Source organism: Lygodium microphyllum, chromosome 8 (genome assembly GCF_053477565.2).
Source record: "Lygodium microphyllum isolate KBCC chromosome 8, Lygodium_microphyllum_v1.1.10, whole genome shotgun sequence".
NCBI lineage: Eukaryota > Viridiplantae > Streptophyta > Polypodiopsida > Schizaeales > Lygodiaceae > Lygodium > Lygodium microphyllum.
Window position 1 is genome coordinate 147,096,327 of NC_141142.1, and position 13,972 is coordinate 147,110,298.

Genomic DNA, 13,972 nt, shown 5'->3' on the forward strand with positions numbered 1-13,972 from the left:
AATGCTTCAGTGGAAGGTGATGCTTGTTGTCCACTATTTAATGACAACATGCCAGATTTGAATTCTTTTTTGTGCCAAAATTTAGTCCATAAGCATGAGAGATGATACATAAGCCTTCCTAGACATATCAATGCTTTAATAGAAGCCAAAATACATTTCATGTAGCTTCAGTGTATCAAACAAGACCTCATATATACTGTCCTATCACACAGATTCCAGCATGTCTGCTTCAGATTCAGATTTGTGTATCACTCCAGCACCTCATAACAGAGTTCAAAGTCACGTATTAGGCTTCAAATTCATCAACAACTCTTGCAAAGTGTGTATCTAAGCTACCTATCAACTGTAGTATGCACTATACCTTGCATCCCAGCCATGGAGGGCCCTTATGGTTGCAGGCGCAACCACGCAAACTTGTCCAGAACTTGCTCCAGTATGTTTTGATGATTATGTTGATGATGAGGCACTAATTAGTGCTCAATACTCCCTTCTCAAGACTCTAAGCAAGCCACAGATAGTAGCTTGAACCATAGAATGAGCAATCACACAATGCCTACCTTCCCATTGACAATGGCAGCCTGCCTGTTTTGAAAAGACCTAAGGCTTCAGCTTCTGCAGGTCATTTTCACTGCCTCCTGCTCCAAGAAGTCCACTAAGTCCATACCATGTTCAAAGATGGGAGAGAGAGACAGGGAATACTCCATATCCATGAGCCTTCAGGCTCTCATTGTGTTTTTTTTCATTATTCAAGAACTAACAGAGAAGTACACAATACAGTGTAAAAGTAAACCAGACTAGGTGTAGACCTAATTGACTAACTCTAGTCAGGTCACTGACTAACACACACCCGACTTATTCAATGTAGTCACATGGAGACAGTTGTACACACACTAGCTATCACAAATGTCGGTCACTCATAAAGACGGACTGAAGTGAGCTTGACTTCTAACAGTCATGAATCCAAGCTCTGATACCAGTTGAAAGGTGAGAAGGATTGAAGCTTGCACTTGTAGAACCATGCTGGGAGAGTAAGAGCAAGAAAGAGAGAGACAAGAAACGGGAACTCCAACAGTCATAATGTGTGACCGAGCCTTCCTTTATTCAAAATTTCACTAAAAGAATAAAGAATAAAGTGATGGTGACAGGCACCTGCCACACCTGTAGTGTGCAGTGGCGGGTATTGTCAGTGTAGTAATACACAGGTGGCTAGGCGGAGGTGCCTTAACCCCCAACACCTCTTGGTCCATCTAAGGTGTAAGAGGCTCAAGGAAGAGAGATAGAAATAGTCCAGGCCCACTGAAGCTTAATGATAAAAGAAACCATATGACTTACCCATATGCTTCACTAAGTATAAGGCAACCACATAGCGGTGCCAGTAGGAGCCAAACAAGCATGATAGCTTACTAAACCCATTGAAGAACCCGCCAAAGTTAAGGAAGTCAACTTAGCAAGGGAAGGGGGCAAGCCTCAACCCATGTACATAGCCAATGACTTAACAGAGCAAGAGGAGCACAATCACATTAATATCTCATGAGAGTATGTAGATGTATTTTCTTGATCCTTAAAAGAGCTGAAAGGAATTGACCTGAGTATTATGACTCACGACATTCCTATGACCCCCAACACAACACCAGTCAAACAAAGATATTCTGCAATGAATCTAAAGCATGCTTGTTGAATACTGGATTCATTTACAAGATTGAGCACATAGGCTGGGTATCACCCATAATAATTGTCCTGAAGAAGAATGGGAAGATTCAAGCATGGATGAACTACAAAAAGATCAATGCAGTAACAAAGAGAGAGAATTATCCATTACCATACACCAAGCACATGTTGTAGAGAGTGGCAGGGAAGGAAGCCTATAGTTTCATGGATGGCTTCTCTGGCTATAACCAAGTGCAAGTGCACCCAGGTGACACGCATAAAATGATATTCACAATGAGAATGGGGTGTGTTTGCCTACATGGTCATGCCATTTAGACTGATTAAGATGCATGCTACCTTTTAGCATCTCATGTGTGCCATTTTCAAGGACATGCTTAGGAAATGGCTAGAAGTATTCATGGATGATCTGGGTGTTCATTCCAGTTGGAAAGAGCACCTAAGCGAAATCCGCATAGTCTTTGAATGGTGCAGACAATACAATCTCTCTCTAAACCCCTTAAAATGCCAGTTCTAAGTAAAGCACAGATGTATCCTAGGGCATGTGGTCTCAGAATGGCATTGTTACCAACTTTTCCAAAGTTAGAGTGATTGTCGATTTACCACCACCAACCAACTACAAGGGAGTTTAGTGCTTCCTCAGTCACACAGGGTACCATTGACGGTGTGTATTGAATTATGCACTCATTCACAACCACTTTACATGCTGTTAATTGTGTTTAGTGGAGTGAGGAGTTCAATGCGCTTATGAAGAATTGAAAAAGGCTCTGATGACCATACCTATTCTACGAGCCCTAGATTGGTCCATTACCTTCCATGTGCACATTGATGTATCAAAGCTTGTTGTGGGAGCAAAATTGTGCCAACCTAGAGAGTATAACTTGGATTACCTAGAGAGCTTTGCAAGTAGAAAACATACTGACATGGAAAGAAACTACTCCACAACTAAAAAAGAAGGGCTAGCCATGATGTTTGATGTTAAGAAAATTTGGCATTTCCTTCTAGCTATACCCTTTAGTTTCTTTGTTGTTCATCAAGCATTGCTTTATTTGGTGAACAAGCCGTGCGCAATAGGATGCGTTGCTCGATGGCTACTTCTACTAAGAACTTGACTTATCAATGGTAGTTCCCAAGGGCAAACAACAGTACATGGCAAACCATATGTCTCACAACAGGAGAAGCAGTTGAATAAGGAATTATAGATGATCTACTCGATGCACATCTATTTAGAATGTCTAGTGAAAGAGTTTTTTTAAGGGCAGATCTTCCACGTTATTGGATAGATGAAATAGTCCACATCCTTGAACATGTATTGCCTGAACGTCCAATTGAGAAGGCTAGGCTAAAGTGTCTAATTATGAGGATTCAACTCTACCAATCGATTGCCAGCCAACTCTGCCGATCAAGATAGGATGGACTATTGAGAAGATGTTTCTATGAGCATGAGATGCATAATGTGCTTGTGGAAGCTCATGACAACATTGATGGAGGACATTTCAATGGGGACACTATAGCTCATAAGGTGCTCCAGTCCCAATTGTGGTGGCCTATACTATTCCTCAATGTAGCTAAGTTTGTGAAGCAGTGCGATGAGTGCCAACAAACCAAAGTTCCTATTCATAGGGATAAGATGGAGTTGACCCTAGTAACAGCACACCAACCATTTGAAAAATGGGGGATTGATTGCATCGGCCCAATTGGCCCTAGCACAATACTACTCTCAAGCAAGGTACATAATTGTAGTAGCCACAAACTATCTCACCAAGTGGGTTGAAGCCCATGCAACTCGAAAAAATGACACTAGGACCACTGCCAAATTTCTTTTGGAGAAAATGATTTCACAATGCAGATGTCCCATAGAATTAGTCATGATCAAGGCATGCACTTCATTAATGAAGTGATTGCTCACCTATTATCCACTTTCTTGATAATCCATAAAAAATCCTCACCGTATTACCCTCAAGCCAATGGTCAAGTTGAAGCCACAAACAAAATCCTAATGACTATCCTAACCAAGGTAGTCTTTCTTTGCATCATGCAGTGACTTGGACAACAAGCTAATGGTAGTGTTATGGGGTTACACGACAACCTATAAATGTTCGTAGAACAGACATCATTCAAGCTTACATATGAAACTAAAGCAATCTTACCAATAGAGTTTTTCATTCTAAGCTTGAGAATAGCAATCCAAGAGAGATGGGATGCTGAATCACTTGATAGAACTAGAACGTCTATTTGAAACTCAGCTCATTGCAACCCATACACTAATCTATGAGAAAACACAATGCAAGAGTCAATTTGAAAAGAATGTCAAACAATGTGACTTTGAACAAAGATACTTAGTGTTGTTGTGCTCTATACAGGGTCATAAAAAAAAGATGAAGTTTCAGGGGTTGAGACCTTTCAAAGTCCACAACATTAGTAGAACATGTAACATGGAGCTTGAAACCTTAGAAGTAGAGGATATAGGCTTTTGCAATGGCAGTTGCATCAAGAAGCACTACCCTCCATCACACCCACTACACGAATCTCCAATGATAACACCATCCATGAATGTTAGAGTGGAAACAATAATTACAAGCATGAGGATGAGGAAAAAGAAACAATAGCATCATCCTAATTACACATTAACAGTAAATGCCCAAAAGGTACATACCTTTGATGCGTTAATTGATGAGGAAGCTGATAACAACATCCTCACATATGATGATTGGACCCTCATTGGTCAGTCCCAAGTGCAATCGACTAATGCCAAACTCAAACCATTTGGGGGGCAGCCCTATCTGCTATTAGGAAAGTGCAAAGTAATAGTTTCTATTGAGATTGAGAGCCTCTTGACCATCTTTTTGTATTGCCTAACACAAAAGGTATTGGCAAGGAATCACTTTTGGGTGGTGCTTTCAAGAAAAAAACTCATTGCAATGTGAACCATGACTCTCAATGCATCCACCTTGCCATAGGCAATGTTAGGATAGTCATGACTTTCAACAAGGGCATCATGGCTTCGCCAAAGCCCATAGTGCCACCAGTAGTTAAATCTAGTGTCATCCCTAAGGAGGGGGTAGTGAGCCTGCATAGACATCCAGTGGGAAATACTTGCAACACTTGGAAGCCCCAACCAAAGCTATAATTCAGATAACCAACTGGGTTCCCAAGTGAAAATCGCAACCTACCAAGGGCACATTCGCAAGATTTCATGGCTCTCATGTCCCATACATTATATTTAAGAGAAAAAGCTAGCATTGCACGAATAGACACAAGATCAAACCATGATGGGTACCAAAAAGACATGATTGCATGCCCAAGGCTTCTATAACAACAACACCTTGGTGTGGTTGCCTAAATCCATGAATAGCACACTTGCCCATCTATCACAACCTTCCAATCAACGTCCATGTACACGTGAGCTCGCAAGAGGTTAAACTAGTGTGAGCAAGAAGATGCACAATCCATGAACATTCAATGGGTCTATTGCCCAAAAATCAAACCCACTACAGATAGGCCTTGTCCTAATACCTCCAATGCACCATCCACTACACAAATAGAAATCCACACGGTCCCTGAACTACAAGCTCCATGACAAGTAACAAATAACAAACACTCCAATGACCAACTCATAGCAAAGGCCACCATAGCTCAACAGTCCAATCGAGTCAACAAACCCTAGCCATCCATAGACCTCAAACCATCTTATCTCAACGCTAATAAATTCTCGGATCGGCATTCGATATGGCCATGCACACAAGAGAGGACTTAGTGAATTGTCTTAGACAATTGGACTTGACTTTCACACTCTTTGTTGCTACAAGCAATGAACGTTTGGACCTAAGCCTACTTGAAGAACACATAGCAAATGATGTACGCTCTTTGCCTTATTGTTGGGAGGAATTTGAATTGACAATCACAAAAACTTCCACAAACCTTTAAGAAAAGCAAAGTTTCAATGTTACTCAATGAACTGAATGAGCTGAAGCTGAATCCAAGTCCAATTTCCTATGAAAATGGTACTCTCTTCATATCCAATGGGGACACGTGGGTTGTCAAATTATGACCAATGCAGAGCAAAAACATGCCATCAAAACTTTTGAATCAACAGTGGTGGCCATCCTATTCCACAATGCTGCTAATTTCGTAATGCATTGCGATGAGTATCAAAGGATTAAGGTTCCTACTTGTAAGGATAGGATGGAGTTAACCCCAGTCATAGCATGCCAACCATTTGAAAAATGGGGCATTGACTTTATTGGGCCAATCAATTGCACAACATAGTACTCCCAAGCCAAATACATCATTGTGGCAATGGACTACCTTACAAAATGGGTCAAAGCTCGAGCCACAAGAAAGAATGATGCTAGAACCACAACGAAGTTCCTTTGGGACCAAGTGATCTCATGAATTGGCTATCCCCATCAAACTAGTTAGTAACCAAGGCACTCATTTCATCAATGAAATGATTGCCCACTTACTATCCATCTTCCTGATCATCCATAGGAAATCGTCACCTTACTACCCTCAAGATAACGGTCAAGTGGAGTCCACGAACAAGATCTTAGTGAATGTCCTCACTAAGGTAGTCTTTGCCTCGCACAACGATTGGGATAACAAACTCATGTGGCAACATTATGGGCCTATAGGACATCCTATAAGGCTGTAGTTGGGCAAACACCCTTCAAGCTAACCTATGGAACCAAAGCGATTCTACTAAAAGAGTTTTTTGTCTCTAGATTGAGAGAAGCAGTGCAAGAGCAATGGGATGGGAAAGAATCATGGACCGAATGCTTAATAGAGCTGGAATGCCTCTTTGAGACCTGACTCCTCGCTACTCATGCGCTAATTTGTGAGAAGGCAAGACGCAAGGTTTGGTTTGACAAGCACGTCAAATAGCATGACTTTGAGAAAGGCGACCCAATGTTGCTATACTCAGTAAAGGGCCATAAGCAGAAGATGAAATTCAAAGGATTAGGTCCTTTCAAAGTCCACAATATTAGTCAAATAGGAAATGTGGAGCTCCAAATCTTAGAGGGAGAGGGCATAGGCTTCTTTAATGGCAGTTGCCTCAAGAAGTACTACCCCCAACCCATCCATTGTATAAGCTGCTAATGTTGCAGCCACCTGTCAACATGAGAGTAGCCACTATCATAGAAATCAAGGATATGGACGAGGAGGCAGTTAACCTGCTTATCTATGAATCAAAGTCGTTGCTCAAAAGCACTTTTGATATGCTCATTGATGAGGGAGTTAACTTCAATATCCTTACTCACGAGCATTGGACTCTCATTGGTCAGCCCCAACTGCAATCCACAAATGCTAAGCTCAACCCGTTTGGGGGACAGTCCTACCCTCTGCTAGGAAAATGCAAAATAGTGGTCTCTATCGAGGACTAAAAGTCTATCCATTATTTTCTATGTGTTACCTCAACAAGTCTACCGACCTAAACTACAACCGGTTTCCCCTAAAATTGATCCAACCTCACACTGCTAGCGCCCCAGCAGATTCACGACCCGCAAGCACCACAACATTTGAGCCCCAAACCATGCCCCTCACACAAGTGGCTAGCCCACATCCTAAGGATCAGCCAAAGTGGTAGACAACACATGCTGAGCTCACCAACCCCAATCAAACCCCAAACTCCTACATGCCTTAAACCCTCTTATGATTAGAGATCTATTCTTATGTTGACCTTTAAACTAGCTAAGAACACGGGGGATGACTGGGTCACATGCATTAGACACTTGGATGCTACCTTCACAATGCTTGCTAAAAGCTACGAATGATCTCTTTTCTTTCTCAGGTGAGCCTGACAACCCGCACCTAACCACCAACATCAAAGGGCCCCATCACCCACACAATATACCCTCTGTCTCCACAACCCCAACCATTTTGACATGCTTCTCTCCCATGTCCAATCCCCACAAAAATCCCATGATCGACTCACATGACCACCCTTCAATCACCCAAGCTTGAATCATCCTATTTATGTGCTCAGCTGCCATACCATTCTATGGTGGGGTGTACAGGGTAGTCAACTGACACTTAATACCTCTCTCATCACAAAAATGTTCAAAGGCTTTATATATATACTTGCCCCCATTATCAGAACATAGGCATTTCATCCTATATCTAGATTGATCCTTAGCAAGAGCAAACCAATGCTAAAAGGTAGAGAATACATCTAATTTCTACTTTATGGGATATTCCCAGACCTTATGCAAATAATCATCAATGAAAGTAATGAAATAATTCACGCCACCTAAAGATTTGCAGGGTGACATAGGTCCGCAAATATTAGAATGAACAAGACCTAGAGACTCACCCATGCATGTAAGGCCAAACTTCTTATACAAATTACAAGTTTGTATGCCATAAAGACAATGATCACAGGAATCAAAAACTTCTAGTCAAGGGGACGAAAGATACTATAAATGAGTAAGAATTTTCATTCCCTTTAATAACATGTGTCCAAGGCAACGATGCTATAATGATACATGTGTTACTATAGCCATTGCCAAAACATGGTTGATAGATCCATATACAAGTAAGGGATAAAGAGTGCTAAGAATTGGTACCTCATGCTAGGACAAGATTCCCACATGTAAGATTCCATAAGGAATCACTAAGAGATATAACTTAACCTGTATTATCCAATTGTCTAAACAAAAGTAATCTTTTGATCAAAGTCAAAACATAACGTACATCATGTAGAGTAAACATACTACTTGAAGGAAACTACAGCTGGATATCTCCAATACCAATAATATCCAATGCTAGGTCATTACCTGATTTGAGAGATCATATCATGTTGCGATAGGAACCACTCTCCATGCGGAGAGTGACATGATATGAAGCTCCTAAATCAAGAAGCCAACACTAAGCATAGGTAGATGAGGTACCATTCAATTGTAAAACATCAAGATAAGAAGCTATAAGTGTGTAATCATAATTGGAATCAATCTACATGACTTTAATCTCCTCGATCTTGACATTGGACTTGCTAGGGACAATGCTACAATCATCATTATTTTCCTACACTTTATCCTTTCCCTTTTCTTGTGCATATCATCACACATTTTATGGCATTGTGGTTGAATAAGACCCTTCTTCCCACAACAGTGAAAGTCAATGTGGATTCACTCCCATGTGACTTATTATGAGACTATCCACGTGACTGAGAATGAGACTTCTAAGAGTCTCTCCCATGGTGGTCATTACAACTCCTACTATTATTACCTTTGTGACTGTCAAATCATGAGAATTGCCAGATGCATCAATATTTTTTTAATTAACCTCCTCATTTAGGAGAGCATCCTCTACATCCTACAATTTTAGCACATGACAAGGCATATTTGCACACATAGTAGTATAGAAGGTGCCCCATGACTCAGATAATGTAACCAATAAAAACAAGGGAGAAGGATTGTCCTTAAATTCAATTCCTTACAAAGACAGGTGGCTGAAAATAGAATGCAACTCATTCAAGTGGGTGGACATGAAAGTCCCATCCTTCATACAAAGGTCCATGACTTGCTTCAGCCCAATACATGTGAGACACAGGGCTCTCCTTATCATAACCATTGCATATCTTATCCCATAACTACCACGTGGTCTACCAGTTAGAGACAACATTATAGAAAAACTACATAGAGAGTGACATAATGATTGTGGATTTACATAACTCATCCAATTCAGCCCAGCCCTCTGCTTCAATGTGTTTGGGCTTCCAATGTGTTTTTACACTAGAACCTACTAGATTGTGCCTTCCAATAGCTATAATTTATGCTATTCAACTTCTTAATGTTAAAGATAGCACTATCATTGAATAGACTAACTATAATGCAAGAAATAAAAGCACAATCCAAGACAAAAACATTGCTATAAATGATAGCAAAACATTCCAAAAGCAAAGCCAATACAATGTCAAATAGAGGAGAAATAGCAAAGGGTAGGGCTGTCCACTATAACTGCCAAAGAATGATAGTCAAGTCAAGGCATTTTCCCTCAGAAATGATGCATAAACTTGCGATTATAGCAAGTTGAAAATAATGATAGGAGTAAAACCAAAAGCTAGGTCTGACCAATCAACCTGATGAATCCCAAATTACAATAGCTAGATATATCTTGCAACAAGAAATGGGATATGCAACCGGTACCGAGAACTATTAAACTCAATGTGTCAAAGAGAGATACATCCAATATGTATGAATTTCATGTATATAGTAGGTATTAGAGATAGCGTAAGAGAACTACCAGATACACAACTGACCGAGCAAGTGTAGATAAGCTCAATACAAAGCCATGTGGGATGAATACATCACTGACAACAACTAGAGAGAGATAGGTGTTCGCTTAAAGAATGAATCAAATCAGCTTACTAGGAAATAAATGCAGCCAAATAGCATTTGCAAACCATGACCATAACTCAACCAAGTCCCACAATCTCAATGAAGTAAGCTCAATTGTACAAACCCAAACCTTTGCTCAAATGTAAAATTTCCAAGTAGCACAAGTAACTGCTAGTGGAACAAAAGTGAATGGCAAATGAGAAATGCTAGCTAAATACATCAAGGACATGGCATCCAAGCATCCAAGATACATGAGGCATAAGTTAGAAGCATGAAACCGAATAGATTCTTCAAGCCTATAATAACTACATAAACCACAAAAGTAGCAAAGGCATGGAGCTATAGCCAATAGGACAAATGTCACCAATCTCAAAGTTGAAGCTCAAAAGGTTTCAGTAGCATATTTAAGTGTTTAGACCAATGTTATGTTAGAATATCAAGCTCCTGTTACTCTTCAGTCAGTCTATCTTTATGTGTGTAACCGACATTAGCTGGATACAACTGTACATGTGTGTGACATTCAATAAGTCAGAGTAGTCAGTGACCTAACCACAGTTAGTCTTGTTTAGTCATACCTATGTGTATAAGTCTCTTTTAGTTAGTATGATGGAAGAATAATGGAAGAAGAGCAACAATGAGCTGAGACTCATCTTCCTCTCCACTCTGTCTCTCCCCCTCTCTTCCAACATGGTATCAAAGCTTGAACGCCTGAAGCCTAAATGCTTGGCGTGGCCATTTGACATCAAGACATCAGATTTGAAAAAAACATCATCAAGGGAGACTGTGCATGCAACCCGTTTTTTGCAGAAGTTATATCTTGGTACAGAAATGGTTTTGGGAGAAACATCCCGCAATTCCTAATTTCTTCGACGTGGTCTACAACTTTGCAGAAGAAAGTTTTTTCAAATTCCTCATAGATTTTAAGATATTCAGCACAGACCTGTGTAGACTGGCTGTTTACTGTAGTAAATAGCAAGTGATTCCAAAGCACTGGTGGCTTTCATCCTAACAATGTATATGCCCTTATTATCATGCATTTGAGCATGATATTGGAGTGTTAAATGCTCAATTTTGGAGCTTATTTGTAGGCTGGAAACAGTGAACTGGTTGTTGTCCTGAATTTGGAAACAATATACCTACAGGGTTGAAGTATTTGTGATGCTTATTTGCTACTGACAAATGCTTGGATCATACCACTTGAGTGGTAGATGCTTTTTGGGATATTGTGAGTGGAGAAAGTCCAAAGTTTGGACTGATTTCTTGCTGGTTATACCAAGACATTGATTGGTTATTGTCTGCAGGAAGGATATCTATCATCTTCACTTGACATACATGCAATATATTCTGACCGGTTGGACATGTATCAACTCCTACATAGAGTGGCAACTGAATGAGATGTTTTGGGGCTGTTTTGAGGTCTGAATAATCTTGTTTTAACAAAGAAAATACAATTGGTTATAGCACTAGGCTGGTTGTATTTGGTACTGCTACTTCCATACAGTATAAACATTGATACTTGTATGGACATAGTTTGTTGCTAGGATGTTTTGCCACTATCATAGAATTTTTTAAATTGATTTGAGCTTGATTTATGCTCAGTTGATTGTGTTTTTTCATTGTTGGAATACAATTTACATCAAGTAGGTCGTCATGAAAACTATCATGAATTACAAGAAACTGTCCTGAATACTAGAAAACTGGTCCTGAACTGTAGGAAAATGAGTTAGATACTTACAGGTGTCAGGATTGTGGGAGAGAAGGAAGGAGTCTCGCTTGAAGCTTTCTTGCTTGCACAATGGGGGAAGACACACAAGGGTGGAGGCTAAAAACAATTTTCCTCTTCTTAGTTGTGTAAGCCAAAAGAACTCTCATACAAAGAAATAGAAGAACCCTATATATGGGTCTCAAACCAAACTCAACTAACTAAGGTGGCATACTAACTGAGCCACGAACTAGAGTAGATAAGGATAGCTATCATGTAGCTATTATTCATGGGCGGTGTACCAACCGCGTCTACAACTGACAAGTCGGTGACATAAATACACAACGGTCACCCTGACGTATCACGAGTGGAGCTCGATATCTCAACACTCCCCCTCGAGCTCAATCCCAATTCCTGCACACCAAGCAGGTCTCTGAACTTGCGCAGCTTCTCTGCGCCCAATGCCTTCGTAAATATGTCAGCTACCTGATCCTCTGTGCTGACATAAACTAGATCAATAAGACCTAGTAAAACCCTCTCCCGCACATAGTGATAATGCACCTCAATGTGCTTTGTTCTAGCATGATAGACTGGGTTATTTGCCAAGTGTATACTACTCATGTTGTCACAATAAATGACAACTGGCCCATCTGTAGACTGATGCATATCATAAAGTAGCTTATGCAACCAAGCTACCTCACATGCAGCCATTGCTGCACCCCTGTACTCAGCCTCTGTGCTCGACAAGGCAACTGTAGGCTGTTTCTTGCTGCTCCAAGTGACTGCAGCACTCCCAAAAGAGAACACATATCCACTGGTAGATCGTCTATCATAGATACTACCAGCCCAATCAGCATCAGTGTATCCATGCAACTGTATCTGATCCCCAGTCTCATAAAATAGTCCATACTGCAATGTGGACTTCACATACCTGAGTATGCGTCTAGCCGCATCCAAATGTGGTTTCCTTGGAGCCTGCATAAACTGACTTACCAATCCAACAGCATAGCTCAAATATGGCCTGGTAATAGTCATATAAATCAAACTTCCTACTATGCGTCTGTACATAGTAGGGTCTTCTAGAAGCTCACCTGCATCTGTGCTCAGCTTCACATTCTGCTCCAAAGGAACTGAAATAGGCTTACAGCCTGTCATCCCATATTTGGACAGCATGTCCAATCCATACTGCCTCTGCAAGAGCTGTATCCCACTTGGTGATCTAATCACCTCAATGCCCAAGAAATAACGCAGCTCTCCCAAATCCTTCATCTCAAACTTCTGCTTCAATAGCATTTTCACATGAAGGATATCTTCATCACTGTCACCTGTCATAATCAAATCATCAACATAAATGACAAGTAGCATAATACCTTTCTCTGTTTTTCTCACATAAAGTGAGAAATCTGCCTTGGAAATCTGAAAGCCAATAGTGACAAGATACTGTCCTATCTTGTCAGACCATGCTCTAGGTGCTTGCTTCAAGCCATACAAGGCTTTCTTCAACCTACAAACAAACTCAGGATGAACATCATGCACATAACCTGGTGGCTGCTCCATATAGACCTCTTCTTGCAAATCACCATGCAAGAAGGCATTCTTTACATCCATCTGATGTAAAGACCATCCCTTTGATGCAGCCATAGCAATGACTGCTCTTACGATTTCCATCCTTGCAACCGGACTGAATGTTTCTTCATAGTCAATGCCATATGTTTGTGCATACCCCTTGACTACTAATCTTGCCTTGTATCTGTTCACAGAACCATCTGCATTGTGCTTCACCTTATAAACCCACTTACAGCCAATTGCATTCTTACCTTTAGGCAAAGGTACCAATTCCCATGTAGCATTTGCTTCCAAGGCATCCATTTCTTCATCCATGGCTTTCTCCCATTTTTCTTTTCCCATGGCTTGCTCAAAAGAAGTGGGTTCTGGTTCCTGTATCACCTTGACCATATATGCATAGTGAATGGCTGTAAATCCATCATATTTCAGCCTATCCACAGGATACCTAACTCTGGTAGACCTGCGCAAAGTGGGTTCACTCCCAGGTGCTCTCAAAACATCCCTGGTCTTCCTTACTCCAGGTGTAACAATAGAAGGAATACCCAACTCATCATCAATGCTCTGTTCTGAGCCACTGGATTCACCATCCACATAAGAGTGACCTGCATTCACATCAAACATGGGCTGATCTACCTTCTCTTTTCCTTTTCGTGATACCTGCATACCACTATTTGCGCTGCCTTCAGAAGATTCTCCTGAT